The sequence below is a fragment of the Lynx canadensis genome, chromosome D3 (assembly GCF_007474595.2).
Source record: "Lynx canadensis isolate LIC74 chromosome D3, mLynCan4.pri.v2, whole genome shotgun sequence".
NCBI lineage: Eukaryota > Metazoa > Chordata > Mammalia > Carnivora > Felidae > Lynx > Lynx canadensis.
Window position 1 is genome coordinate 37422262 of NC_044314.2, and position 25857 is coordinate 37448118.

Genomic DNA, 25857 nt, shown 5'->3' on the forward strand with positions numbered 1-25857 from the left:
GCGGGGCTGGATCCCATAACTCTGGGATCATGACCTGAGCTAAAATCATGAGTCAGATGCTTAGCCGAAATCAAGAGTTGGATGCTTAACCAACTGAGCCACCCAGGTGTCCCAAGAAATATTTTAATACTGTGAAGGGGTTCAGAATGAGCCTCCCCAATGTACCACTTTGGCATGTGGATTACTTTGAGCTGAAGTCAGTCAGGGCCCAAAAGACTCAGGAAGAGCTTTTGTCTACCCATTAGCTGCCTAAAAGAATTAAGATAAAGGGCCTGGCCCAGGAAGAGAACTATCTCCAGAGATATAAAGAATATGGGCTAGGTGTGTTGAGCTGGGGGGAAGCTCAGCAGGGCCTGGAGATCAAATTCCTCTCTGTGTTCCATTGTCTCTGCATTGACATGGCAAACATTTGTTTTTTGTTTTTGTTTTTGTTTTTTTAAGTTTATTTATTTATTTTGAGAGAGAGAGAGAATTCTAAGCAGGCTCTGTACTGTCAGTGTGGAGCCCGATGAGGAACTTGAACTCGTGAACTGTGAGACCATGACCAGAGCTGAAATCAAGATGCTTGACCAACTGAGCCACTCAGGCATCCCAAACATTTATTTACTAGACATCTTCTCTGCCTATCTTCCTGTAAATTGTCTTCCTTTCCTTTGAAGTCCCTAAAGAGAGCCCTACCCCTTCTCCTTAGCTTAAGGTGACATATGAGCCCCAGTTGCCTGTATGCCTGAGGGTCTCATAGTCTTAAGGGGCTCCCATGTGTATGTAATTAAATTTGTTTTCTCCCATTAATCTGTTTTATATTGATTTACCAGTCAAAGAACATAGAAGAGTTGGGGGAAAAGTTTTCCTCCCCAGCTACCATCACAGGAAAGTTTTTTTAAGTTTTAAATTTCAGTTATCTGATGATATATTCCTTGTGAGTTTCAGCATAAAATTGGAAGGAATTCCAAGAATTGGGTGGATTGTTTGACAAATCTTCCCCCACTCCCATCTACTTATTTATATGGATAAGGGTATTCAGTTCTTACATCAATGAAAATGAAAATTTCAGATCGAACCTTTACTGAACTCTGTTTCAGTTTAGTAATAAGTACTATCCACGTGTGAATAGATGAACTAATTAAAAAATAATAGAAAAAACTGGTTGGAGCTGACTTCTGGTGGACATTCCTGGCAGGGAATAAGGGGTAAGATCAGATTCTCCTTGAAACCTGTTCCCATTCTCCCCTTCTCTCAACAGGGTTATATTGCCCTTTAAGATGAAATCAGTATTCAGTATTTGCATTATTATGACTGGGTAATGGGTGAACTAGCAGTGGACTATACTTTTATTTCCTTTCCTATACAATTATATATTTTTTTAAAATTTTTAATGTTTATTTTTGAGAGAGAGAGAGAGAGACGGAGAGATCATGAGCAGGGGGGAGGCAGAGAGGAGGGAGACGCAGAATCTGGAAGCAGGCTCCAGGCTCTGAGCTGTCAACACAGAGCCCGATGCAGGGATTGAACTCACGAACTGTGAGATCATGACCTGAGCCGAAGTCGGATGCTCAATCGACTGAACGAACCAGGTGCCCCTATTTTTTTTCTATTTCTTAGTCTTCTACATTGTTATCACCAAGTCAGTCCTAAATTCTGTTATAGAATTGGAAATCTACTCTCAGCATGATTAAACATGTCAGGTGTGGGGCGCCTGGGTGGCGCAGTCGGTTAAGCGTCCGACTTCAGCCAGGTCACGATCTCGCGGTCGGTGAGTTCGAGCCCCGCGTCGGGCTCTGGGCTGATGGCTCGGAGCCTGGAGCCTGTTTCCGATTCTGTGTCTCCCTCTCTCTCTGCCCCTCCCCCGTTCATGCTCTGTCTCTCTCTGTCCCCAAAAAAATAAATAAACGTTGAAAAAAAAAATTAAAAAAAAAAAAACATGTCAGGTGTAATAATAATTTCAGTTTTTTCTTGGAGACATTCTCTGTGGGGCTCTCACCATTCTCCTGCTCCAATCTGGACTTTGCCCCCTCGATATGCTACAGAGCTGTCATCTAAGACTCATCCCCACAACATCTGGGAGAACATCTTTGCCACTCTCCTGAGCTGGACTGCAGGTCTTTGGTCTACCTCATGGTTTTAATGGAACACATCCTCCTTAACTTCCTGAGAAAGTGTGCCAAGGGAAGTTCTCATTCTCTTCTAATTCCAAATACCAATATTCAGGAAATAGAACAAAGGAGAATATTGATACCATGGGGACACAGTCAGCAAAATAATCTAGAACATAGGGAACATTACAGGTCACACAGCCCAGTTTCTTCAACAAATAAATCTCAAGAGGGGAAAAAAAAAAGCACCTGCAAGAAAATAATTTACAAGGTAAATAGATGGAGAAGGAAATTATAGATTAAAATATTTTAGAAAGCAAACTATTAACAATGTTGGGACCTTAAATAGATGCTGATTAAAAACAAACTATATATATATTTTCTTTTTAAAGATTTTATTTTTAAGTAACTTTTACACCCAGTGTGGGGCTTAAACTTAACCCCAAGATCAAGCGTCACATGCTTTATTGACTGAGACAGCCAGGCTCCCCAACAAACTATATTTTTTAAAATTATGTGACATTTATGAAATAATTGGAATTTTGAATACTGGAATCTGATGATGTTCAATTCTATTTTAGATGCAATAGTAGCATTATTCTTATATTTTTAAGTTCTTATCTTTTAGAGAGACCCACCACTAGGACAAGAAGGGGAAATGTGGTTAGAATATAGATAAAGCAGTATTGGCCATAACCTGATTATTGTTGATCAGATCATGGTTAAACCTAGTACTTGGAAGTTTATTATACTGTTGTCTAATTTTATACACATTTGACTTTTCCACCATAAATAGCTTTTTTTTTTTTTGAAAATAGAACAACAGAAAGTCACTGTTTTATCCCCATACTTAGGTGATACCTCAACTGGATGTGAGTTTGTTTTTAAGTAAGCTCCACACCCAATGTAGAGCTTGAGCTCACAACCCTGAGATCAAGAGTCACATGCTCTACTGACTGAGCCAGCCAGGTGCCTCTTTATTTATTTACTAAAAAAAATATTTTTTTGTGGATATAAATTACAAAAACTCCATTTTAAAGGAGTTTCTTCACTAATGTCTTCTAATTCACAGTAAAGTTAGTTTCTGGGAGATCCGATGCTTTTCTGAGTCTTGGTCCTTAGTCATAGCTTAATTTTCTCCCTTTACATAAGTTTCTAAGAGCTTTGTTTTGATTACTTTAGTTCTGTAATTTTTTTAATCAAATTCCTTGGCATGCATCTTTTTTCTCCTCTTCATTTATTGTACTGAGAATTCAAAGGGCCCTTTGAATCTAGACTGTTTTGCTTGAGAAATCATATTTTTCTTTGATAATTTTTTCCTACCATCGTCTTTGTTCTTGCTGAAATTCCTATCATTTGAGTATTGAACTGATGTTATTTTCCTGGGATCACATTAAATTTGTAGATAACCTTAGGAAGAATTAACACTTATTATCTGGTAGATTTTCTTACCTTAAACATGATATATCTTTCGTTTTATCCAGTTGTCCTTGCAGTTTTGTCAAGAATTTAAAATTATTTTTATCATATTTGGCATTTTTAATAATCTTATTCCTAGCAATTTTTACTTTGTTTTTGTGTTATTTTGAAGTGAAATCTTCTTTTGTGAAGAAGATTGCTAGCTAGTTATTGTTGCATATAGGAAAGCTACTGATTTTACTTTTACACAAGTTTCACCGATTCTCTTATTTCTAATAGTTTTCCATTGATTATCTTGGTTTTTTTTTTTCTGGGTATACATCCATATCATCTCCAAATGAAGTTAATTTCACCTCTTCTTTTTAAAATTTTTAACCTTTCATTCTATTCTTTAAAAATAAATGGTGGAGTATTATTATTATTATTATTATTATTATTTTTAGTGTGTTGCTACATTCTCTTTCCTAGTTTCTCATTTTGGAGTTTTCTTTCATTATTGATAGGTGATGTTGGGTTCTGTTGGTTATGATGCAGAAAAACATGTTCCCCTGGCTTCTGTATTTCCTGCAGATTGTCAGCTGAAGCCAGAAACTGGACCAGTCTCAAGTTTAATTCTTTTGGCAAGGCTATAGGAGGCACATAATGTCTGGTTGTTTCTCTTTTTGTAATTACAGTAGTCATTGTTGCTTCCTACCATATTAATTCATTGGGGAGACTGGAAAATGGTGATATTCTGACATTCCTTTTTAAAATATTAAATAAAGTTTGGGGGTGCCTGGTGGCTCAGTTGGTTGAGTGGCTGACTCTTGATTTTGGCTCAGCTCATGGTCTTGCGGTTCATGGAATTTCCCCCCACCCCATCCCCACCCCACCCCGCTCCATTGCGCTCTGTGCCAATGGCTTGGAGCCTGCTTGGGATTTTCTCTCTCCCTCTCTCTCTGCCCCTCCCCTGCTAGCACTCTCTATCTCAAAATAAATAAACATTTAAAAATACATAAATAAAATATTAAATAGTGAACTTTTTATTTTAGAATAGTTGTACATTTACAAAAAATTTGCAGAGATGGTGCAGAGAATTCAGTGTACCCTGTACCCAGTTTTCCCTGTTATTAACATCTTATGCTGCTATGATACATTTGTCACAACCGATGAACCAATATTGGTACCTTATTAAGCTGCATACTTTATTCATATCCCCTTAGTTTGTGCCTAATTCTTTTTTCTGTTCTAAGATCCCATCCAGAATACCACAATACATGTAATGATCACATCTCTTTCATTGCTAGTAGGAATGCAGAATGGTACAACCACCTTGGAAGATAGTTCGGCAGTTTCTTATAGAGTTAAACATAGGCTTCCTATATGATGCAGAAAGTATGCTCCTTGGTATTTACCCAAATGAGCTGAAAATTATATCCATACAAAAATCTGCACATAAATGTTTATAGTAATATTCATAATTGCCAAAAATTGGAAGCAACCAAAATATCCTGGAATAAGTGAGTGGAGAAACTAGTACATTCATACAATGGAGTATTATTTGGCAATAAAAAGAAATGAGATATTAAGGCATGAAAAGACATGGAGGAAACTTAAATACACATTGCCAAGTGAAAGAAGGCAATCTGGGCGCCTGGGTGGCGCAGTCGGTTAAGCGTCCGACTTCAGCCGGGTCACGATCTCGCGGTCCGTGAGTTCGAGCCCCGCGTCAGGCTCTGGGCTGATGGCTCAGAGCCTGGAGCCTGTTTCCGATTCTGTGTCTCCCTCTCTCTCTGCCCCTCCCCCGTTCATGCTCTGTCTCTCTCTGTCCCAAAAAATAAATAAACGTTGAAAAAAAAAATTAAAAAAAAAAAAAAAAGAAAGAAGGCAATCTGCAAAGGCTACATACTATATGATTGCAGCTATATGATGTTCTGGAAAAGGGAAAACTTGGGACTCAATAAAAAGACCACTGGTTGCCAGGGTTGGAGGGAGGGAAGAAGGCATGAATAGGTACGTTCATGGTAGTAAAACTATTCTTTAGGATACTGTAATGGTAGATACATGTTATTATACACTAATCAAAACCCATGGAAGGTACAACACAAAAAGTGAACCCTAGTGTAAACTATGGAGTTAGTTAATAAGAATATATCAGTATTGCCTCATAAATGGTAGCAAATGTACCACACTGATGCAAGATGTTAATGGGAAAACTCTGTGTGTGTGTGTGTGTGTGTGTGTGTGTGTGTATGGTGGGGAATATATGGGAACTCTGTATCATTTTTCTGTAACTCTAAAACATAAAGTCTATTAATTTTTGAAATCTCATTTCTCATCATTAGCTCAATTTAACTGGGATTTCTTTACATCTGTAAGGATTTGTAGATTCTAATTTTGTCCCATGGATTCTAGTCCGTTATTACTGAGAAAGGAAAAGGCAGTCCCTGAGACATGCGAGCCAGTCTGATGCTTACAGCCAGGTGTCGTGTTTGAAGCTTGCCTGGTGTTTGCAGCCAGCCCACATTATATTCTTCTGTTGGACACAAATCATCTCTAGAGCACCAACATCAGACAAGGTCACTCTGAGACCATGGTAAATTGAGACAAAACAAGGCCACTTCATAATTTTGTCTTGGCACAAGGAAGACAGGATGCAACCCACAAAATGCCAAACAGCCCTCTCTTTACTGCTTCTTTACCATTATGGCTGTATTCCTGATCTGGTCTGCTAGATAGACATACAATTTATTGAGTATTGAGGCACCCAATCACAGAAATGTCCCCACTTTCTGAGAGTGTGCAATCCAGAGTGAACCCTACATTGTTGGGCTCTCCTCAAACCCTTCCAAATCAAAGCCCAATCCTACAATAGGTTTTCTGACACCCTCTCATGAGAACTCCCCATGGTTCCCTGTTCTGTGTGTTCACTCTTACTGTAATGAGTCATCAACCCAACTGGTTCAACTACAGACAATGAGTCTATCATCTATTTTGATAATAAAATTGTCTCAGATTTTGCCTGTAGGCCAAAGTCCTTTTGACATATTCCCATTGTTCTTTGAGCACTTTCCCACTTTGTGGAACAACAAGATGTCCCAGGCTTATTTTGTAGGTTCCCTACTCCAGGTCTGGTATTAGTCATTTTTCTAAGGAGTCATGGTTTCTTTTAGTTTGGAGTGATATTTAAAAGTTCTGGGAGCTAAGAGCACCTGGGTGGCCCAGTCGGTTAAACATCTGACATTTGATCTCAGGGTTTGTGAGTTTGAGCCCTGGTTCAGGTGAGTCCTGCTTCTCTCTCTCTCTCTCTCTCTTTCTCCCTCCCTCCCTCCCAGTCTCTCTTCCTCTCCTTCTCCCTCTCTGCCCCTCACTCACTTGCACCCTTTCTCTCTCCCTCTCAAAAAAATTTTTTTTACGAGTTCTGGGAGCCTAGCGCATTGCTTTTGGGGTAGGGTTCACTGCTTCCAGACGTGGCCGGAACTAGGGAATATATATACATACTTTTATGTGCACACTGCCTGGAGCCACCAGGGCTTTCCTCCACCTTGCACTACCTGATGGTTTTAAGGCTGAATTGAGAGGAAGAAAATGAAGGAGAAAAGCTTTTCTGTATTTCCTTTAAACTTTAAATAAAAAAAAGAAGAATGGTGTCAGCCAGTTTGGTCTAGGCAAAAAATCTGCCTAAGGGAATATCCATGGCAGCTTGTATATTAAACATTTAATTTTGCTTAACACATGTTTGTGAAAAGCATATGCTCGTGTTTTATTTTAATGTACTTTTGTGACCAATTTAATATAAATAGGATATATTTCAGGGACAGAGCGATTCGCAGCCTTGTATCTGTGGACACGGGCTGCCGTGGCAGCTCTCACGTGCCAGGGGCAGAGGTGGAGAAGTGCCTACCTTTGCAAGGGCAGCCCCAAGCTGGGGGGCTCCCGCTGGACCCCCACCATGGGTGACATGGACAGGAAAGGTGCGGCCTCACTGTGGGCAGTATGGGCAGGAAAGGAGGGAAATGAGTATGTGGGTGGTGGCAGGTGGGGCGGGAGTGGGGAGGCTGGTGGTCCTGTTAAAGAAAAATTTATTTGTGATACTTGTTAAAGATGGTTAGGCAGACTTTATTCAGGACCATTGTGATACATGTGGGGACAACCACAGTGAGATTTTGTAGCAGGGAGAGACCTTGCCCTGAACAACAAATACAACATGGGCAAGTGGGAATTTATGGCCCAGGAGCAGAGTAGGGGTCAGTCCATGGAATGTTACTAAGAGGGAGCATTAGAGGTAAGAGGGGTTCTGGCTAACCCAACCCAACAGGATTCTGCTGATTCTTACTGAAGACAGTGAGCATGATCAAACATCATTTGGGGGGGAGGGGAGGGGGATGAGGAGCCTGATCAGATGTGAGGGTGATCAGATATCGAGGGGAGGGTTCTTGTTAAAACTGGATTTTATAAGGATGTGCAGAGATGGTCCTAGGAGAAGGTTTGGGGGCCTGAGTAAAGTTTGGTCAAGCAGAGAATCTTTGTTAGTCCTTACAGAACCAGGCTGGCCCATGAGGCCTGTCACCCGCTCTGAGCCTGTCATAAAAGGGATTGTCCTCCAGGGACCCTACTGCTAAGCTACTGTGGTCCCACATCACTGAGAATGCCTAGAATCACCCACCATTTGACAGCTGATTCAGTCAGATGAAGCTTGGATTCTTCCCTCCAGCCCCCCAAATTTTCAATAAAATGAATACTGATAAAGCATGGATTTCTGTGTTACATGTTAACATTAAACTAATATATATCTTCTGGGGGAACATACCTCCTCAGCACACCACTCAAGACACATAAAAAGACTTAACTGTCCTCAGAGCATGCCCCGTCATCCCACCCCTGCCCCTTTGCCGAAGCTGTCCCTCCCTGGAATGTCTTCACCCATACTTCCATCCCTGCCCACCGTGCCCATCCTCAAACCCCTCCCTGACCAAGATGCTCACCAGACTCTCATCAGAATGACGCTGTCAATCTTTACCTGAATTACCCAGGCACAAAGGCACACCCTCCTTTCTACCTCCATTAGAACACACATCCCATCTGGGCGTCATCCACTTCCTGTCTCTTTGCAGTCCCACACAGTGTGGGGCAGAGCTCAGCAGCCTTGCCCAGAGCCACTCACCTGGTGGTGCCCAAGGAAAGTTTGTAAATAGATACTACCCTCTGCATCATGGACCTCAGAGACCGTGGCCCTCCTAAGAGTTTCCAGAGCCTTCTCTCCTTTGTCTTCTCTTTCTTCATCCCTGCAGGAACTGTAGTTTCTCTTTTTTTAATGATCATTATCTTGACATTAGACAGAACTGCAGAGTTATTGTGATTGCACCCTGACAATGGTGGGGAGTGTAGTGAGGGGTTGTATTCCTCAACTCTAAGGAAATAAAACTGTCCTAGAATCTTGGCTGAGAAGCCCAGATGAAGCTGACCAAGTTCCTCAAGGAGTGATTCATGTTTTCAGGAAGCTTCCAGGAAACTGTGTATTTTACTACCTACTGTGGGCATCCACTCTTGTGAGTTAAGTGAGTTACCTGTTACTCCCATTGTTATTTGTTTGACTCATCTGTTGACTGTCACTGTGGAGTTCTGTTTCCTCTCACTGGCTCCACCCACCCCCCTGCCTCCTTCATTTCTGTGTGCTGGTTTCCCCATGCCCTTGATAATGAGTAGTTAAGCCATTCCATCAGCCGCCTCTGCCCTCTGCCTCTGCCCTCGCTGTGGTCACTCAGCCCATTGAGGTCTTCCTTGCTCCTTTGCTGTCTACAGAAGATAGACGGGGGACCCATGATGTTCAGAGATGTCTGTCCATTTTCACAAGCCCACTGACTGCCCCTTCATCCCCACCTAGCAGTTACCCTCCTTCAGAGTACCTGACCCCGGGACTACAACCAGCCTCCTTGCCAGTGGGAGGCTGCATCATCAGGTTTTCCCGTCTCCACCAGGGTCTTTCTAACTTTCTTTTTTTCAACATGATTGTACTTTCATGAGCATTTGATGACTGTGTATCTTGCCAGCAAATGTATATTCTTCTGATCGAGGTTGCTTCTGGGACTATTTCCACAGGCTGTGATTTGGGGTATTTTTGTGACTAAAGAGCCACAGGCTGGGAAAGCAGTTTGCTACCTCCAACTCTTTTTTTTTTTTTTTTTTTTTTTTAGTAATGTTTATTTTTGAGAGAGAGAGAGACAGAGCATGAGTAGGGGAAGGGTAGAGAGGGGGAGAAACAGAATCCAAAGCAGGCTTCAGGCTCTGAGCTGTCAGCACAGAGCCCAACACAGGGCTTGAACTCATGGACTGTGAGATCATGACCTGAGCCGAAGTCAGATGCTTAACTGACCGAGCCACCCAGGTGACCCTCTAATTCTTTATCCTGTAAAGACAGGTGGCAAGGAAGCTATTTTTTTTAATTGAAGTATAATTGATACAGAATATCCTATTAGTTTCAGATGTACATCATAGTGATTTAATATTTTTATACATTTCAAAACCTCCCCCAATAAGTCTAGTTACCACCTGTCACCATACAAAGTTATTATGATAGTATTGACTCTATTCCCTATGCTGTGCATTACATTTCCATGCCTTAATATTTAATAACTAGAAGTTAGTATCTCTTTATCCTCTTCACCTATTTTGCTTATCCCCCAATTCTCTCCACTCTGGTAACCAACAGTTTATTTCCTTTATCTATGACTGTTTCTGTTTTGTTTGTTTGTTTTGTTTTGTTTTGTTTTTTAGATTCCACATATAAGTCAAATCATATGGTATTTGTCTTTGTATGTCTGACTTATTTCACTCAGCGTAATACCCTCTAGGTCCATCCATGTTGTCTCAAATGGCCAAATTTCATTCTTTTTCATGGTTGAGTGATATTCCAGTGTGTGTGTTTGTGTGTGTGTGTGTGTGTGTGTGTGTGTGTGCGCCACAACTTCTTTATCCATTTGTCTATCGATGGACACAGCCTGCTTCCATACTTTGGCTATTATAAGTAATGCTGCAATGAACGTAGGGGTGCATATATCTCTTCAAATTGGTGTTTGTTTTCCTTTTATTTGGATCAACACCCAGAAGTGAAGTTACAGGATCATATAGTAGTTCTGTTTTTAATTTTTTGAGGGAAGAAGGCTATTCTTTTCTGTGTGTTCTCATTGGTCTGGCCTGGGACTGGAGCAGCCAGGGGTCCTGGCAGGTGGGTGGTCCTGTCCAAGGCTGTGAGATGATTCTCTCTTCTGCAGACCTATCCTGCCATTATCTGAGCCTTTTCTGGGAGCCGGGGTCTGTGCTATGTGCTTCGTTGCTAAGTTTATGATCTCCTGTAATCCTCATAACAGCTCTGTGAGGTAGGTATTAGCAACCCCATTTTCCAGAGAAGGAAACTAAAAGGTTAGATAAGGTGTCTCTGGCCATGACATTGGACATCTGTCTCTGGCAGCATTGGACTTCTGGCCCCAGCCTGCTGGACAACTAATCATTAAGCTATCTCAGTTTACAACAGCACACCTACAGCGTTAAAAAGTTTGAGGACAATATTATTATAGTGCAAAGCATTAGTGGTTCAAATAACAAACAGGTTGTCCACTGCAAGCACATGATATGGTTACAAAATCACCTTTATATGACTGGAAGCCCTGACCTAATTTCTCTTCCTCTGCCGTAACACAGACCAACTCTACCCTAGGCCCCATAATGGATTTGGGGGTTTAGATTCTGCTTTTGTCCAAGACACCCACCCCAACCCTCAGACCTCAGAACCCACCCATGCTTAGGAATCCATCCTGAGCAAACTCTTATTATGGTTTTCTCAGCCTTGCCCTCAGGTCTTCCAGAGTCTTTCTGAGATCTTCTTTCATCCCCACATCAGAGCACATTCTTGTTCCTTCTCACAAGGGTGCCATGCTGCCAGAAGAGCTCAGCTGCTGTTTATTATGGGATGGCCATCTAACCTCTTGGTCTTAGTCTTGGTCTTAGTCTTCTTGGTCTGTAAACCAGGGAAAACAACAACAACAACAACAACAACAACAAAACAAAAGGCAAGTTCCCAGTGGTCCCTCAGATCCATCCCAGCCCTTCCTCTGCTCCTCTGATCACAGAGACCTATTGGCTGGCTCCTTTCCTGGCTCCTTTACCAGTGGCCTTTGATAAGCATGGTCAATAACAGGAGGACTGGCAGACACTGGAGGGAGCACTCCCTGGTGCTTTCCTCACTCTCTCTGCTCTTGCATCTCAATGGTGGCTGTATTTCTTCATGGCCCACTTCTGCCACGTGGCCCCTCCCTGTGGTCCCAGCTCCCACTGGACCATCTCACCATAGTCTCAGCACCTACAGGAAGACCTGGCTTTGGCCGTGGCCACAACCCCTGGTGTGTTGGTAGCTTCCTGCTATGCCTAATTTCAACTTTGTCCACTGTCTCCTGTTGAATTCCCCTGCGCTCCTGTCACTCGATCAACAAATTCCTTGTATTACATTTCTCTATTCAGAGACCTAGAGAGATTTCTGTTTTCCTGGGCAGAGCCCCACTCTCACTATGCTTTTTTTTAATGTTTATTTTTTTTTAATTTATTTTGTTTAGAGAGAGCGCACTTGAGTGGGAAAGAGAGGCAGAGAGAGAGAGAGAGAGAGAGAGAATGAGTATCTTAAGAAGGCTCCATGCTCAGCATGGAGTCCGACATGGGGCTTACTCCCAGGGCCCTGGGATCATGCCCTGAACCGAAATCAAGAGTCAGATGCTCAACCGACTTAGCCACCCAGGTGCCCCTCACTGTGTGCTTTTTGAACCATCTCTCCTAGACAAGGAAAGAGACTTTTGTTCCTCCATTCCTCTCCTCCCATCTCAGAAGTGAGGAGGCCAGAGCTCATTTCTTTCTTTTAAAAATTCTAAATTTGTTATGATTATAGAAGTTATGTGTTAGTGAGGAAAGCCCTGCGCAGCAGCCATGAGACCCTCCACTCAGACTGTGGGCCCAGTGCCTCCTTCCCCCAGATTGTCAGCTCTGTCAAGGGGAATCAGATAAACATCTATAGCCAATAGTTCTTGTTCCCAGATGCCCACAACCACCCACCGGGAGCCAGGCTGCAAATCCTTCCTGGTGAGGTCATGGCTCAAGGCTTCAGTTCACCAAGCAGGAGCTGTACCTGGAAACACATGGATGCATTCAGTCAGGCCCTGACAGCAGGAGATGTGAGTGTGAGGGGAATCCTGCATGAGAACTTCAAATGCCATTTTCTGGGATGGGAACTTTGCCTGCCAGGGTCTCCAGGGAGCCCAGAAGGGGATGAGGGATGGGGAAGAGTAGGAGTCTGATGCAAATCAGCCCTGTAACCCTGGAGACCCATGTGGTTGGTACATTCAGCAAACACTGAAGACTTCTCTCTTCTATGTTAGATTTATTTCCTCTAATGTGTTACTATTTGACACTATTATTATGCTTTGTCAAAAAAAAAAAAGGAATATTACATTTGAAGGGGGAATTCAACAGTTCTCTAGTGGAAGGGGAATGGAAAACGATGTTGGCAGAAGAAAATCTCCACTTGAAATTTGGCAGGTGCTGTTGAAGGTGGCTGTCCCGATATTACTCCAATGCTTCTTTCTGATGCTTTGATGGAGGAAATTGAGATATTCCAGTTCTTTTATTCTTTGTGTCAAAGAAGTGGGAGCTAATTATAAAATATCATTCAATATACTCTTCTGTTGAAGAGTGACAGCCACTATGTTTTCCCCTTCTCAAAATGCAGAAGCGACTGATCCATTTCATTGCCTGGCCTGACTGTGTAAAGTCTTTCTTATGGTACACATTCTGAATGCTAACTGTTATGTTTCTCAGAGAAACTTCCCTTTGATAGAACTTTTCCAAATAGTAGATGATGCATTCTATGGTTTTAAGAATGTGACACACAGCAGAAAGAGATAAACTGGGGCAAAAAGAGTCTGCTTCCTGCCCTCCAACCCTGAGACTAAATGCTCAGGGGTAGTTCTTCTGCCTTTGAGACTTTGAGGTGGGGGGGACCACCTTCCCCAAAACTCTAGTCTGGCTCAAGGGAAGACCGTGCCCCACAGTTCGTAAACTGATGTTCTCAGTTATTTGATAAGGTGTGAGAAAAAGCCTCTTCCTTTGTACCCTGGGCATGGTCTGGAAAGAGGAAGATTGACCAAAGGGTCAGCTAGTACCTGACACAATAATGAAAAGGCCCACAGAAAACATGTATTCCCTTCCTAATGTTACACTGTTTTGTTTCTGGAAGTTATTATTGTCATTATTAAATGTTTATTTATCTATTTTGAGAGAGAGTGTGCATGTGTGTGTGCATGCTCACATATGTGTGTGAGTGTGACTGGGGGAGGGACAGAGAGAGAGAGGGAGAGGGAGGATCCCAAGCAGGCTCTGAGTTGTCAGTGCAGAGCCCAACATGGAGCTTGAACTCACAAACCTTGAGATCATGACCTGAGCTGAAATCAAGAGTCGGACACTTAACTGACTGAACCACCCAGGCACCCCCTGGAAATTATTATTTATCATTGGTAAGTGTGTCTGTGTTGGGTGTGGGGGCATTACTGCTCAAAAACTGTCACAGGGAACTGAGGGAAAGTGGACATCAGCAATGTGGCTGGAGCAGGGCCTATGTGAGACCAACACCTCCTCTTTCAAAACAAGATGGACTATGAGCTCTGGTTGGTGAGGCCAATATACTGTTGTCACAAATTCTCCCAATATTTAAGAAGGGTTGTTCTAGATGTACCCATTGGTTATGATTTTATGATTGGTCAGCAGACATTTCCCCCCAAAACCCATGCTATTAAAAAAAGTGAATTAATATAATAAGTAATTTATTGAGGGAAAAGCCCCAACCCACATATGGCAAATCATTATTTGGAAATTTTGGAGTGTGGTGAAGTAAAGAAACTCAATAACAAAATTAAAGCCTTAAAAGACCTCAAGTTATTAAAAAAAAAGACTTCAGGTTATGATGTAGTATTGTGAAGTAGTTTTATGCTTTGAGCTAGGAAATACTGACAAATTTAAATCTCATTCATAGGATTTATTAGGAACCTTATCCAAGGGCTAATAGCTTAAAAGTAGCCCAATAATGAAATGGTTGTCACCCATCCAAGCAAGATAGAATTCAGAATATTTCACAATTGAGTGGGACACTGGCATCAACTGCTTAGATTACCTGTCAGCACGGAATGCTGTGCCAGATGACAACTCTTCAGTTGCCAGTTGTGGAAAGGGCTGGTGGATTTCTGGGAGGAACAGGAGGATTCAAAACAGCCAGGACAACAGGAGGCACTTGAGGAGCTCAGGGAAAGGGCTTTTTACCAATTGATGTGAAATTACTTTAATATTTTGATGACTTGAATACCCATACTGTTGCATACCATCTTAGCCCTGCATCCATCCATCCATCCATCCATCCATCCATCCATCCACCTACCCACTCATCCATTCACCTATACGCTCAGTATTCCATCTAGCTATTCAACAAGCATATCCTGGGGATGTTTCCTTGGGGGATATGTGTTGCAGTGAATATACAGATGAATTGGAATGGCTCCTATCCCTAGGGAGCTCACAAGTTGTTCTTGTTACTTGTGGAAAGGATGTGTTTTAGCTGCTGCCATTGTGATGCTAGTGAGATGTCATGGAATAACAAATTAAATAAATTACAAAATTTATCAAAGAATAGGTTTATCATTTCATATTTTTGAAAGAAATTTTGTATTATTTTGCTCATTCCTCATTGCAATTCGACAAACAAACAATGACACTGAGATACAAAATGCTTATGTGATAGCCAGAGGGGGGCAGAGCCAGGAATCTGGCCAGTGGATTTTTCACCAAGGGTGGAAACACTTTGCTAAGTGATTGTGGTTTCAAAGTATGGATTCCATTCCTATCTTAACATTGACATTGTCTGACAAACTGTACAGCCAGGAGTAGATGATCCAGTTTATTGTGGTTCAGGTGATACTCTGACTCTGCAATTAGCCAGTGTTGGGCTTTTGGCTGGTTTGATAAAGTAGGAAGGAAATAGAGGTCTATTGAAATTCAAGAGTTCCCTGTGGTGGGAATAATAAATTTTCATATAAAATACAATTAATTCAAACCCTCAAATGAATCAAGTGCTTCTCATTTTCTTTCAAGAACCTATTGAATCAAGACAAATGTCCCATTGTTCCCACTAGGATTTACTCTCTTCCTTTTCATGAAACCAGTATGAGTGCTTACTTTTCAGTCATGTAGATCTTTCTGCACCTGACTTTGACAGACTCTGATAAAGGGATTGCTTTTGGCCTTGAGGGTGAATGGAAAAACATATTGTTGTGGTTGAATGAAAGAATACCTCCCAGAAGTTGGTCAGGTTTGAGTCAATTTTTAAACTGTCAGTAAGGAACAGCCCATAGAGTATTTGTAAGAGGAAAATAAGATTTACCATCCTTCTCTCTTCCCTGAACATCACTGAAGGTTTTGGCTAGAGAAGAAATAACTGTAAGATGCATGACCTATCCTCAGGAGATTTATTGCCAGGGTCTGGCCCACAGTGATTTAAGCTAAAAGCACCTGGTTGAAAAGCGTAAGAGTTCACTCTTGGGTTATTGGTCATTCAAAGGGTGAAACTATAACCAAGAATTATTACTCCCCAATCACATCTGCTTGAAATGGGTCAGCACCTCCTGTACCCAGAGCAAGGGCAGGTATATCCTTCTACCAAAAATCAAATGGGCTTTTCTATTATTTATGATGGCTGAAACCACAGGAGCCTGTGTGAACAGAATAGATTATTCATACACAAATCATCACAGGTTGTCATATGCCTGTCAAAGATGTTAACAGAGAAGAAGTCCTGGGGAACCTACACTTGACCCTTTGGGCCAGGAGTGGGCCCTGGATTGGGAAAGGCTGGGAAAGGAAGATAGAGCATCATGGTCTGGTCCTGGAAAGCAACACCTGAAAGAGGCAGAGCCAGACTCAAGAAAGGGGTAGACAGGCCCTGTCTGCCGCATGTATGTGGCCTCCTGGCACAGGCCTCTGTGGTCCCTACCTGTCCCTTGTTCTCAGCAGGTCCTGGTCAACTCCCCACATTCTGCTTATCTCCTCCAGGTGGACTTCAGTGAAGTTGGGGCTTTCTATATATATACCTCCAAAGGAATCAGAAAGCCTGCTCAGCACTTATCTGTTACAAAGAGTTCATGTGAATTGTCTATTGCTGCATTAAAAATCACTCCCAAACTTAGAAGCTTCAAACAACCATGTTACTTGCCAATGATGCTGTGTATAAGAACATGAAAAATGGCACCAAGAGCCAACAGCTGGTAGTCCTAATGGTAGTCCAGCTGGTAGGTAGTCCTAAATGTACTTAAGCAATTTTCATGGCATATAAACAATATTCAGACAAGACCATGCTTTGACCATGATGGAATAAGACAGAGACAAGACTGTCTTATGATCATGCCTGCAACTATACAGAGGCAAGGACATCCTGCAACTGAAAAATAACGAAACATCTCCCTCTTCCAGCTTATATAAATTGCTACTGACAGCTTTCATCCCACTTTAATCCTCCTGCTTCATAGATAAAAATTACCAAGAGATCCAGTCACCAAGTTGCCCCTACTTTCTGACAGCACCTGATGAAAAACTCTGCCTCTGCTTTCTCTAAACCCTTCATGAAATCACCCAGCAGACACCCAAATCCTATAATAAGACCCTCCCAATTTTCCCTTCCTGGTTCTTTTGGTATATTTTCTCCCTTTCTGCAGCACATTAAGTAAAGCTAATTTTGTTTGACTACAAGTGTGTTTCTAGTGGTCTTTGATATGTGGGTTAGTAATTTGGGCTGAGCTCAGCTGGTTGGTTCTTCTGCACCTGGAGTGTCTTATATGGCTATGGTCACCTGACAGCTTAATCAGGATAGGATGGTCTAAGATGGCCTCACTCACATGGCTGGTGGCTGGACTGGCTGACCTATAAGCTACATATCTCCAGCAGGCTAGTCCAAGCATCTAATACCAAACTTGAGTGGTATTAGAAGGCAGTCCCAATGCACAGTATGTTTTAAGCTTCTGCTCAAATTATGTTTGCTAATGTGCCATCAGTCAAAGAAAGTCACATGGCTAATCCCAGAATCAGTGTGGGAGGGGACCACCAAGGGTGTAGATACAAGAAGTGATTGGAGTCCTACTTCTATAACAAATTACTATAGTGTTGAACACATGGTTTCATTCAATCCTCACAAATGAAGACACTGTTATCGTAATTTTGCTGATGGAAAAATTCATGTTTAGAGAAGTTTGAGTCTTTACTAAAGCCATAAAGCTAGTAAATGTCAGGGCGGCCAAAGTGCAAGACGAGATCACTGAGTCATACTTCAAAGTTTCTTTCCCCAGACCCTCACTGTGGATTTGCCATTTGGGTACATATGTATTGTCACTTTAGTTCCATGGGGCCCTTCAAGTATGTTTTGTGACTGCTTTAATTTAGCATAATGTTTTCAGGTTCATCCAATCCTTGTTATGGCCAAATAATATTTCGTTATATAGATATACCATATTTTGTTTATTTATTCATTATGTGATGGGCATTTGGGTTGAAATTCCTTCCCCTAGAAGGAAAAAGATCAGCAAGTTTAAATTATGAACTTTATATACGAAATTCATGCCAACCCATTTATGCATTTTACTGGGGCAATTGAGTAGTGAGGCATAAATATTACAAACTACCTTCTCTTCTTCAGGTTGAGGAAGAGAAGACACATGCCCCAGGTTACAAGGATGGAAAGGGCCCATCCTTGAGCCCCAGGGCATGGAGCCTCTCCCAGGACCATCTGAGCAGTCTTGCTACCATGTTGAGGGGTTCCTCACAGGACCTTGTCTGGGGTAGGGCTCTTATGGCAGGGCACAATTTTATTGCAGAAACATTTGGGGACAGGTTATTTCATCAATCAGGGATTTCTTCGGTCACCAGATCACCAACTATTGCCCTAACACAGCTAGAAAAAGATTCCCTAAAAATACAGATTTGACCAATCTCTGATTTTTTTTTTTTAATAGAAAAGGCCTAGGGTAAAGGTTGAAAAAGAGGAGAAAAAATGATTTCTTTCTCCAAAGCTACTCCATGGCAGGCAGCAGGAAGTGTTGGGTGCCTGTGACAACTGACAGGGCTGCAGAAACTGGATTTGGTTGTTAGTCGAAGACCACACAAAACAAAACAATTGTGCATTTTGAAACGTGTTGCCAGAACTAACTGTAAAAGGCTGCAATGAAAATGGTTGTCAGGCCATGTTGTGTGACCTGCTCTGGCTGCATAGGGGTCCCTGGAGTCCATCTGCCCCCACAGGGTTCCCAGGGGCATCTGAGGGGACCCAGAAATCCACCCTCTTCTCAGAGCCCTGAGTGATCTGAGCACCCCGTTTTCAGAAACAACGTCCCAGATGCCACTTTGTTTTCTCTTCTTTAGGTTACAATGTCCATTTCTGAAGGTGGAAGTCACAGGAGAAAGGAGAGTGCTCTGGAGTCTTTGGGAGAGAAATGGATTAGTCTGCACCTAACTGGAAAATGTAATTGACCAGCATATTCTACATAATGCCCGTGCTCCTTTAGGTCGGTGAAAGGAATACTTTAGTATCAGTTCAACTTGTTTGAGTTGAGAAACTTTCCAGGGAGTTTCTACTCATTTCTACTGGAAACTAATGGATATTCACAGGTTGACCAGGTTTTGTTGTATTAGTCAGGGTTCCTCTATAGAACCAACAAGGTATTATGTAAAGAAATTTATTATAAGGAATTGGCTAATGTGATTATGGAGGCTGCATCTGAGTCTGGAGCAGGAGAGATGATGGTGTACCATGTAACTTCTAGTCCAAGTCTGAATCCAAAGGCAGGAGAAGTCCATGTCCCAACTCAGATGCTTGGAGAGAGAGTGAATTCTCCATTACTCAGCCCTTTTGCTCCATTCAGGCCTTAATGGAATTAGATGAGACCTACCCATATTGGGGTGGGCAAGTGGGATTACTCAGCCTACTAATTCAAATGCTCATCCAGAAACACCCTCAGCGACACACCCAGAATAATTTTTAACAGAATATCTGGGCATTCCATAGCCTAGTTAAATTGACACATAAAATTAACCAATACATATGTTTTTTCACATTTAAAAATAAAAAGGGAACCAGGAGCACCTGGGCGGCCTCAGTTGGTTAAGTGTCTGACTTCTGCTCAAGTCATGATCTCATGGTTTGTGGGTTGGAGCCCCAAGATGATGGGCTCTTACGATGGGTGCTTACAGCTCAGAGCCTGAGGCCCGCTTTGGATTCTGTGTCTCCCTTTCTCTCTCTGCTCCTCCCCTGCTCCTCCCCTGCTCCTCCCCTGCTCACGCTCTGTCTCTCTCTCCTTCAAAAATAAATAAACATTCAAAAAAATTTATTTTCAAACAGGAATCTAAACACATTATATTACTCTTCATTAAACTTGGTGAAGGACCCCAAAGTCAAATGGTTTCTAAAAAGATACCTCATTCACTTTTTTTTCTTGTGTTTGCTGGTTTAGTGCCCTTCATTTCACCATCTCTACTCTGTATTGTTAACACAGTGGCTTTTTTTTATTTATTAAAAAAAATTTTTTTTCACGTTTATTTATTTTTGAGACAGAGAAAGACAGAGCATGAACGGGGGAGGGTCAGAGAGAGGGAGACACAGAATCTGAAACAGGCTCCAGGCTCTGAGCTGTCAGCACAGAGCCTGACACGGAGCTCGAACTCACAGACCTCGAGATCATGACCTGAGCCGAAGTCGGACGCTTAACCGACTGAGCCACCCAGGCGCCCCAGTGGCTTTTGACACATACGTCTTGACTAGCAGGCTGTGAGTTCCCAGAGCCTGAAATCTGGTCTATACTGCTTATCCAGTACCGTCAGCCTGAGATGGTGCCTGCCACATAGAAGGTGCACAATAAACTTAAAAAAAAAAAAAAAAAAAGCAAACTTTAGCAGTGCCTGGGTGGCTCAGCCAGTTGAGTGTCCAACTTTGGATTTTGGCTCTGGTCATGTTCCCAGTGTTGAGGGATCAAGCCCTGCTTTGGGCTCTGCTCTGAGCCTGGAGCCTGCTTGAGATTCTCTCTCTCTCTCTCTCTCTCTCTCTCTCTCTCTCTGTCTCTCTTCTCTGTCTCTCTGTCTCTCTCCCTTTGCTCCTCTCCCCAGCTTGTGCATGCTGTCTCTCAATCTCTCTCTCTAAAAAAATAATAAAAAAAAATGAACTTGATACTTGATCCATGATACTGGTTATGTTGAGTTGCCTTCCCCAGCCCCCATCAAATCTCTAGCAGAACAAGTTAATGGCATTGTATAAGCTTGGTTTAACAATTTAATATGAAATACTAAGAGAAATTACTGACCTTTAATTGACAGAGAAAGCTGTAGAATGAAATAAAATAAAATTGTAGCAAATGACTAATAGAAGGGGCTCAAGTGAATAAACAACCTTTCTATCATTTGTTTTATTTTGGTGAATCGTGGCAGCAACTGCTGATTTACAACAGGCTGATTCTGACCAAATCTAGCTCAGCTAGTGATTTAGAAAAATCACTCAACATTAGTTTCAAAATATAGTTCTTTGTTGTGTTTTTTTTTTCACCAAATGTCATTAAGGCATTTAGAAAAATGTTAAAATACCTTTCATGTATGATTTTTCTCCAGTAAATTTTTAATCACACCAAATATGCAATAAACAAAATGCAGCTTTTCCTCTATAATTAAATGGGCTAAATTCACAAGTTCATCGCATTAATTAAAAGAGCAGTCACCCAGTTGTAAAATTGCAAATAGCTGACTTTCTCTTGGGCTTCAGATGGTAGCTTTTATTAGTTCATATATTTAAACATATACAGGCTATTGTTTGCCCTGAACAGTTTCAGATTTGTTAATTTTTTTTCAGATTTGTTAATTTTGTAACAAATCCTTTGTTAGAAAAAAGTAGCAATTTAAGTAAAATCTGGCCTTTGTCTGAAGCCCGCAGTCAACCCTGGTGCAGCAATGTTTCAGTCAAATGCCAGCTGTGTCCCTATAAATAAAGCTAGTTACCAACTTCAAAGTAATAGATAACCTTGAACTTTCAGAGAAAAAGGATGTTGATTTTAATCCATTTAAGCCTGGATATAAATGATTTCAGGACATAATGGTGCAAAAACCCAATATTCTCAGAGACTGATTATATTTGACTCCATAGACCCAGTGATAATACAACATAATTAAACACGTGGGGCACAAGTGTCTTTGAAATACATTATCTGCAGGGTGGATAAAGAGAAAAGAAATAGGATTCCTTTTTTTAAAAATGGGATTTTAAGAATGTAAATCTGGTTTTAAAATGTTTGGCTAAATCGTTCTCTTATCTCTCTTTCAAATCCCACATGAAGTCCATTTTCATAGACTCAGATTTGGAAGCTCTTGAGTCTAATTCCCGACTCAACCCCAGAATCTCCTTTGTGTTGCTCTAAGCTCAGGCAGCCTCTCAAGGCAGCCCTTCCCTCTGTTTGAAGGACTGATTGCTGGAAGCATCTTCCTGACGTTATCAGAGATTTAAGCCACGTCCCTGTAGTTTCCGCAGTCATTAGTCCTTATTCGACCTTGTTTCTGTAATATAGAAAAAGCCCCCCTCGGCCCTAGAAATGACCCAAATTCTGCAACTATTGCTCCTATTATACACTTCTTAGACTTCTCTCCATTCTGGATACCATGTCTCTTGCTGACTCAAACTTGTGAAAACTAGTTTTAAAGATGAAAATCGCAAACACAGTGGTACAAAATTTATTGAGTACCATGTAGCAGGTATCCACTAGGAACTGGACACTATAAAAAGATAATTTATACATGTGCACAATAGCCCTGTTCTCCAGCAGTTTCTAGTAGGGAATAGAATAATCCTGTACCTCTCTCCATGCCTCTCTTTCTGCCCCAGTCACCCTCTATATGGGAAGTTGCACCTGTGGTTGGGTAGGTTCCTGGGTAGTCAATGGGCCCTATTTTACTGGATAACTAGGTGGCTGAGCCTTAAAAGATCACCGTCCAGGGGTGCCTGGCTGGCTCAGTCAGTAGAGGTATGACTCTTGATATCGAGGTTGTGAGCTTGAGCCCTATGTCGGGTGTAGAGATTATTTAAAAATAAAATCTTAAAAAAATAAAAGATCACCACCCATTTGTGGCGCACTCCTCACTTTTCTGTTTTATACCATGGTAAGACTTGGAGCCTACTATTTGGCTAGCTACCTGCTGTTTCTACTTTCAGTGTCTACTCTGGTGAGTGGACTCAGTGCCCACTTGGGACCTCTCTGTCTCTCTCAGTGTCTCTGCCTCTCTCTCTGTCTACACTGGTGGTGGAGGTGGAAAGAGTAAGAGTCTCACTTTGACTTCAAGCCAAAGCTGCCTATTCCAATTTAATTGCCCTAGTGGGTTCTACTTTGTGGATCAAGGGCATTGGTTCAAATTTAGTCATGGCATTTTATTCTCATTCCACTAATGTTCTTTATACACAGATTCCTCAGTTTGGGGCCCCATGAGGAGAAGTGAGGAGGAGAAGCATGATACAGGCATTTCTGGGACCCTCCCTAAGCCTAATTCCACCAGATGAACACCAGAACTTCACCCAGAAATCCCAACACTCACAAATTAGACATGATTTAAAAAATACATATATCCATAAGAGAAGAATAAAAACATGGAGTTTTGTGGGTAGGAAATTGGAGGTAGAGGTGGGGGTGATAAGGCAAGGGGCAGGAAGGACTGGAATTTTCAGCAGGTGCAGCTGGAAGACTATGGAGAAAGATGGCACCCTGTGAGGGGATGGGAGAAATACATTCAGGGAATGGAGAGATCTCAAATTTGGTTGAAACATATAGGAGAATGTAGCGAGAAGAATACTGGAAAGAGGAGCTGGCCCAGATACAGAGAGCTCTGACTGTCAGGCCAAAGTTTGCACATGATTTGATAGGCAGTCAGGAACTGTTGAAGGTTGGGTGTATGGGTATGAAAGTGGTCCTGCACATATGAAGATGGAGCTGGCAGACAGGGAGGGAGGAGGGAAAAGACTGGCCACTGCGAGGCCAGGGAGGAGACACTCAAGCATAACACCCATAAAAGGTGGTCCTTGGGGCAGGCAGTGCAGCCTCAACTCCCTACTCTCTGGGGAGGGTTGATGGACTCATCATTTTCACTGCTACATCAAACTTTTGGTTGACGCCGGGCCTGGTATTGACTGAGATCACCAAGTCTTTTTTTCACAGGATTTCTTCCAGGTGTCCTCACCCACAATTTATTAGTGATTTGGAGAATGTGTAAAACCTGACCTTCATCCTTTTGCAAATTAATCTTTTTAGTGTTAATTTGACATTCCCAGCTCCCAAGATAATTCTAAATCTTCACTCTGTTGTCTATCACGTTGTCTCTTCTTCCCAGCTCTGTTTTGTTGGAAAATTGAACAACCATCAAAGTTTTGCTGACAGTGTTGACAAGATAAGGGCAAAGACAGCCTCCTGGAGCTCTAATTGAAAGCCCCACTAATAGCACTGGAGCCGTTGACCAACAGACTGCAGGAGCCTTGCTTCCCTGGAGGCAAATCCACCATCAACCTCATTGTGCCCCTCAGCATTCATCATTTCATTCCATAGAAACCTGAGTCATCAAAGACGGTGTGTCCCCTTGACCATCAGACTCTCTAGTGCCAGTGTGATGAGAGAGAAGTCCATGTGACACTGTCATTCTGTTACTTCTGCAAAGGCTGCATTTTCTTAATTTTGTTTTAAAGATTTTTTAAAAAAGTAATCTCTACACCCAAGGTGGAGCTCGAACTTACAACCCTGAGATTAAGAGTCGCATGCTCCACCGACTGAGCCAGCCAGGTGCCCCTATTTTAAAAATATGTTCATTTTTCTTATACAAATACAAGAGGTGGGATTGCTGGATCATCGTTTTCCACAATGGCTGCAAAAATTAACATTCCCACCAACAGTGCATAAGAGTTCTCTTTTCTCCACATCCTCACCAACATTTGTTATATCTTGTCTTTTTGATGATAGCCCACTCTAACAGGTGTGAGGTGGTATTTCATTTGGTTTTGATTAGCATCTCCCTAGTGAGGAGTGATGTTGAATGCTTTTTCCCCGTACCTGTTGGTCATTTGTATGCCTTTTTTTGGGAAAACTGTCTATTCAGTTCATCTGCCCATTTTTTAATCAAATTGTTCTGTTTTATTTTAATTGCTACCAAGTTGTGTGAGTTCTTTATATATTTTAGATGCTAACCTTTTATCATATAAATGATTTCCAAGTCTTTTCTCCCATTCTGTTGGGAGAACGTTGCCTTTTCATTCTGTTGATGGTTTCCTTTGCTGTGCAGAAGCATTTTAGTTTGATGTGGTCCAATTACTAATTTTTGCTTTTGTTGGCTTTGCTTTGGTGTCCAATCCAAAAAATCATTGCCAAAACCAATGTCAAGAAGTTTACCCCCTATGTTTTCTTGTAGGAGTGTTATGGTTCCTGGTATTATGTTCAAGTCTTTAGACCCTTTTGAGTTGATTTGTGTGTATGGTGTAAGATAGTGGTCCAGTTACTTCTTTTTTGCATATGACTGATTGCCCAGTTTCACAACACCATTTATTGAAGAGACTATCCTTTCTCCATTGTATATTCTTGGCTCCTATGTTGTAAATTAATTGATTATACATACTTGGGTTTATCTTTTGGCTCTCTACTGTTTTCAATTGAACTATGTGTTGGGTTTTTTTTGGCCAATATCATATTGTTTTGATTACTATAACGTCATAATATAGTTTGAAATTAGGAAATGTGATGCTTTAGCCTTGTTCTTAAGATTGCCTTGGCTGTTTGGGGTCTTCTGTGGTTCCATACAACTTTTAGGATGTTCTATTTCTATGAAAAATACCATTGGAATTTTGGTAGGAACTGTAGTGAATCTGTAGATTGTTTTAGTATGGGCATTTTAACAATATTAATTCTTCTAATCCATGAGCACATAATATCTTTCCATTAATTTGTGTCTTCTTTAATTTATTTCATCAATGTCTTATGGTTTTCAGTGTAAAAATCTTTCACCTCCTTGGTTAAATGTATTTCTAGGTATTTTATTGTTTTTGATGCAATTATAAATGGGAATGTTTTCTTAATTTCCCTTTCTGATAATTTGTTATTACTGTATAGAAATGTAACTGATCTTTATAAATTGATTTTGTATCCTGCAACTTTACTGAATTCATTTATTCTAATAGATTTTTGCTTTTCTATACATAAATTATTATATTTTATCTCTATATTATATATTCTTTATATTA